Consider the following 6022-nt stretch of genomic DNA (forward strand, 5'->3'; position numbering starts at 1 on the left):
GGCACGAACCCGCGTCCCCTGAATCGGCAGGCGGACTCTCAACCACTGCGCCACCAGGGAAGCCCGCGCCTGCAGCTTTGCCCGCGCCCAGAGAGCCCGAGGCACGTGCCTCCCTACCCGCTGGGTGCTCCCCGCGGGCGCGCACCCGCTCCCCTGGCCGGAGGCGGGGGCCCCAGCCCGGACGCCCGGACGCTGTGACAGGGGAGGGGAGGAGGGCGTCCGCAGGGAGGCTCTGCCGCGCTCCTACCGCGTCCTTACCTGGGAGCCCCAGCAGGACCGCGGTCACCGGGCTCCCGCGGCGCGTCGGGGAAAGGGGCGGGGCCTCACCTGGGCGGGTAACTGAGGGGACGCGAAGGGAGGGGCTCCCTCGGGAAACTGGGTGTGCGAGCGACGCTGATGCGCGGAGGGGAGGAGTCCCGGGTGTGGGCGTGGATGAGGCGCGGAGGGGAGGGGTCGTGGGTGGAGGCGTGGCTGAGGAGTGGAGGGGAGGAGTCGCGGGTGTGGGCGTGGCTGAAGCGTGGAGGCGGGCCCTTTGCGTCACCCGCTTGGTCTCCTGATTGGCATTCACCCCTCGGTGCTCGACCGCGGGTTCTTTGGTTCGACCTCGGACGCATCCCGGCTCATCCTTTGTCTCGGGCAGGCTATCTGATGCTTCCTTGGTCCAGGCTAACTCAGCCTGCGTCTGGTCTTTCTCCTGTCGCTGTCGTTGGTTCTGGCCTGCCTATCTGGCCTCAGGCTGTGCCTCTCTTATCGGGCTTGACTCTGTCCCTTTGACCAGAGCGTCCTCTCTCTGCCCCGTCTGTATCTCGCCTCCGCCTCCCCACCCCCCCTTTCTCTATTCTTGTCTCCCAGACGACAGAATATCCTTCTCTCTCGGTCTTTTCAGTAGTAAAATCAGACATCCATTAGCCAATAGAGGGGCGCTGTTGAGAACGGGCCCAGATCCAGCCCGAGGTCGGGGAAATTCCCCAGAGGCTATGCGCTTGGGACTGGACCCCCGGATTTGGCCCTCGGCCTGGCTGTGGTTATTCTGGGTCCCGGGAGAGAGGCCCCACATTCCTGGGCCTGGCTGAGCAGTGGCCTCCGGGGCGCTGAGGCCGTGTGGGAACCCGCTCGCTTTCCTTGAGAGCCAGAAGCCTCCCAGGCCAGAAGGGCCCCACCCACAGCAGCAGGACTTCGGTCCCGTTCTCCTGCAGGAGGCACCCTTGGCCTCCGTGGCCCTCTGAGGGCCAGGACCACCTCAGCCAGTATTTTTCTCTCCCAGTACGATTCTGCTCAACTCCAGTCCCTGTCTCCCTTGTTCCAGGAAGCCTGTCCAGCCTCCTAAACTGGCTTATTTCTATTTCTTCTCTGTCAGTCTCAGACACAAAGCTGCTCAGAGAGGCTGCATCTGGCCAGTAAACAGACCCAGCCCAGGCTCTGGACCAAGTTTTAGGAGAAGCAAAGGTGCAGGGTCTGGCTTGTGCACCCCGCTTCCCCCCCAAGTCCCACCCTCCCTTCCCTCCGAGGCCAGAGCAATTCCCTCCTTCCCACTCTGGACCCCTCTCTCCTACCTCTCTTTAGAATTTACATTAATTATGCACAGGCTTTAGACATGTCTTGCACAGTTGAGTTGGGTTTTTTTGTTTGCTTGTTTGTTTTAACTCTGCAAGAGATGCCATATTTGTTTTTCTAAAGGCAGTGGTAAAAAATTCAAGCAGTCCAAATGATGCATATCGAAAAGGAAGTCGCCCTCCCACCCTCCACCCTCAGTTCCCCTCTCCAAAGGATATCTCGGCTGCACTTTTTTCTTTCTTTCTTTTTTTTTTCTTTTTTTCGCTGCGCGGCATGCGGGATCTTAGTTCCAGACCAGGGATGGAACCCATGCCCCCTGCAGTGGAAGCACGGAGTCTTAACCACTGGACCACCTGGAAAGTCCCCTGCTGCACCTTTTTTGAACCTCTCACTTGTTTTTGTTAAAATCGATTCTGAACATCAATTCAAGTGAAAAAACATGCCTTTACAAAAGGTTACTAAGTGTGAAGTGAAACACATGGAAAGATTGAGCCTGAAGACTGCTTGGGAGAGATTTTCCTTGCATGGAGACTGGACTGGTTGAAGCTTTTTGAAACATGAGTCCAGTGGCCTTGGAATTGAGGAAGCTGTGTTTCTCTGCTTGATTCATTTCCGACTAAAAACACAGGCATTCTTCTCTGCTCAGAGGACCTTTTTTTTCTTTTTTAAGATAAAATTCACGTGTAGTTCTCTAATTTAAAGCGTACAATTCAATGGTCTTTGGCATATTTACAACAATCATCACAATCAAACTTAGAACATTTTTCATCACCCCCAAAAGAAGCCCTGTACCTTTCAGCTCCTTATTACCCCCCAAGTCCTGTTGCCCTAGGCAACCACTAATCTACTTTCTGTCTCTGTAGAGTCCCCTATTCTGAACATTTCACATAAATGAAATCATGCAATATAAATCCTTTGTGGCTGGCATCTTTCACTTAGCCTAATTTTTTCAAGGTTCATCCCTGTTGTAGCATGTATCATTATTCCATTCCTTTTTACAGCTGAATAATATTCTATTGTATGGAGAGAATTTTATTTATCCATTCATCAGCTGATGGACATTTGGGTTGTTTCCACTTGGCTATTATAAATAATGCTCTTGTGAACATTTGTGTACAGGTGTTCGTGTGGACTTAAGTTTCCATTTCTTTTGAGTACTTACCTAGGAGTGGAATTGCTGGGTCATATGGTAACTCTATGTTTAATTTTTTTGAGGATCGACCAGACTGTTTTCCAAAGTGGCTGCACCATATAATCCGCCAACAGTGTATGAGGGTTCCAACTTCTCCATATCCTCACCAACACTTATTATTATCTGTCTTTTTAAAAAATTTATTTTATTAAGTATAGTTGATTTACAATGCAGTGTATTTTTTTTTTAATTACCTTTATTCAAGTCAATTTGTGTGTGTGTGTGTGGTACGCGGGCCTCTCACTGTTGTGGCCTCTCCCGTTGCGGAGCACAGGCTCCGGACGCGCAGGCTCAGCGGCCATGGCTCACGGGCCCAGCCGCTCCGCGGCATGTGGGATCTTCCCGGACCGGGGCACGAACCCGTGTCCCCTGCATCGGCAGGCGGACTCTCAACCACTGCGCCACCAGGGAAGCCCTACAATGCAGTGTATTATCTGTCTTTTAAATTATAGCTATCCTAGTGGGTGTCAAGTGGTATCTCATTGTGGTTTTTGATTTGCATCTTCCTGATGACTGATAATCTGAGAACTTTTTATCAACTTGATTTGCAATTAGAGCTGTCTGCCAACTGTCATTGTCACCTGATGTGGTGATGCCTCTGAAGGACTCGAGGGTCTCCACTTATTAATTTTTTCCCCAACAGCACAGTAATGCCCTCTGCATTATGATCATAATTCAAAGCCTTCCTGAGCACCAACTGGGGGCTGGACGCTGTGCTGGGTGATGAGATACAGCAAAAAAAAAAAAAAAAAAAGCAAGATCTCACCTCTTGGAGAGCTTGGTGGGTAAAGGTGTGGCTCTGGATTTGAATCCTTGCTCTGTCACCTCGCAGCCACGTGGCCTTGGACAGGGTATCTACTCTTGCCCAGCCTCAGTTTCCTCCCCTGTGAAATAAGGTTGCTCTGAGAGTTGCACATAAAGCACTTAGCACAGCGTCTGGCACATAGTGACTGCTCACGAGGCATCTGTTATTGTTAAAGACGAAGCCAGGACTTCCCTGGTGGCGCAGTGGTTAAGAACCCGCCTGCCAATGCAGGGGACACGGGTTCGAGCCCTGGTCTGGGAAGATTCCCAAATGCTGTGGAGCAGCTAAGCCCGTGCGCCACAACTACTGAGCCTGTGCTCTAGAGCCCGCGAGCCACAACTACTGAAGCCCACGCACCTAGAAGCCCATGCTCTGCAACAAGAGAAGCCACCACAATGAGAAGCCCACGTGCAGCAACGAAGACCCAATGCAGCCAAAAATAAATAAATTTATAAAAAAAAGATGAAGCCAGATGACTAAATAAATGTTAACAATACTGGACAATGAGTTATGATCAGAGAAATGCAAAGTGTCATGGAACACATAGTGGGGACCCCCAACCCAGTCCAGGGTCTAGGAAAGGCTACCCGGAAGAAGTGATGTTTAAACAGAGAGGTAGGAATTGGCTAGAGCAAGGCAGTGTGTGTTTGTTTGTGTGTGTGTGTGTGTTCCTGACAGTTGCAACAGCTTGTGCAAAGTCTTGGAGGCTTGGAGGCAACAGAAGAGAGCATGGCATCTGGAGAGACTGAAATGTGTTCAGAATGTCTAGAGCAGGGCTGTGCAATAGAATTCTCTGCTATGATGGAACAGTTCTATCTCTGTGCTATCCAATGTGGCAGCCACTAACCACATATGACTATGATCATTTGAAATGTGGCTAATGTGGCTGTAGAACTGAATGTTTGATTTAATTTTATTGTAACTGACAAATTTAAATAGCCACTGTGGCTGCTGACCTTACATTGGACAGCACAGCTGTTTACACCGGAGTGTAGTGTGTACCTGCAATCAGAGGTGAAAGTGGAGTGTGGAGAAGGGCACCCAGACTGCACCGGCTTGGTATGGACTTTGCCTTTTATTCCAAGTGTCGAGGGAAGCCAGCAGTTGGGGGGAGGGGAGTTAGGTGATCTGGTTTTCATTTTTGAAAGATCACTCTCGTTGCTGTAAGGAGAATCGATTATGGGGGTGTTGCGGACAGGAGTGAAGCAGGGAGACCAGCTTGAAGGCAGCTGTGGTCTCCCTGGCGGGGATGATAGTTGCTTGGATCAGGCAGAGATAGAGACAGATTGGTAGGTTTGCCGGGTGTGGGGTTCCTGACGGCTTGGAGTTTAGGAGTGAGGGAGAGGGAGGTGACCTAGGGCTGGATACTTACCTGGATGGTGGCTGCGTCCCCGGGCCCCAGCGCTGAGTCTGGACCAGGGCTGGTCTGGAAGGGAGGTCTAATTTCGAAGCACAGGTCGGCCTCCTGTCCGCCCCTGCTGGCTGGTGCTGGAAGCGCCTTTAGCTCAGGGAAGGAAGGCAGCGGCCGTCAGGGCCCCTGGCTGCGGGGCTGGGGGGCTGGGGGAAGGCCCCGGAAGGTCGGGTGGACGGGGTGCATTTCCAGGGGGAGGTGCTGGGCTGAGTCTCTCCTCTCCGGGGGGCGTCCACATCAGCTCTCCCTGCCCTGCGACGGGTCAACCAGCTCCCAGGCTGAGCCACATGGCCGCTGGGGGACAAGTGGTGGGGAAGGGGAGGGGCGGACGTCCGTGCAGTGGGGCGAGCCCCCTCCCCGCCCCACGCGCCACCCCAGCTCCCCCCGAGGCAGGGCCCCGCACCCAAGGGCTGCCTCTGACTGCCCCCCCGCACCTGGGGGCCTCAGCGGCAGGCAGTGGAGCGGGGGCGGGGGGGAGGAGGGGCGTGTCTCCCCGAGAGGGTGTGGCCCGTGGTGCGGAGGGTCAGTCTCCCGGCCAGCGGGTCCTGCGGGGGAGAGCTGACCCCGCTGCGGCCAGGCGGGCGGGCCGGGTGGGCTGAGCGTGCGGAGCGCCGACGGCCCCGGCCGGCTCGCGGGGCTCCCAGCCGGCCCGCGCCCCTCCGGGCCGCACTTCCTCGGCAGCCCCGCCGCCCGCCCGGACGCGCCGCGCGCAGCCTCCGCCGAGCCGGTGAGTCAGGGATGATGCGGGCTTCGCAGGGGCCCGGGCCCCGAATCCTGACGGTGAAGGGGGGCGGCCGGGAAGCCCGGGTGGGCGCCTTGCTCCCCCAGCCCTGAGCCAGGGTCTTCGAGGGGCTCCGGCTCTCTTCTCCAACTGGCCTACCAGATCCTTCCTCCCCGGCCGGGAGGATGGGGGGCCCGGGGGCCCAGCGGCTGGGCAGACAGCTGTTGCTGCGAAGACTTGGGAGCAGTGGGCTGGGAGCAGAATGGTGAGGGGCTGGGGACATCAGCCAGGCTAGGTGGCGTGTGGCCCGGGAAGGACGCCCCAGGGCGGGCAGAAAGG

This window comes from Physeter macrocephalus, chromosome 14 (genome assembly GCF_002837175.3).
Source record: "Physeter macrocephalus isolate SW-GA chromosome 14, ASM283717v5, whole genome shotgun sequence".
Lineage (NCBI taxonomy): Eukaryota > Metazoa > Chordata > Mammalia > Artiodactyla > Physeteridae > Physeter > Physeter macrocephalus.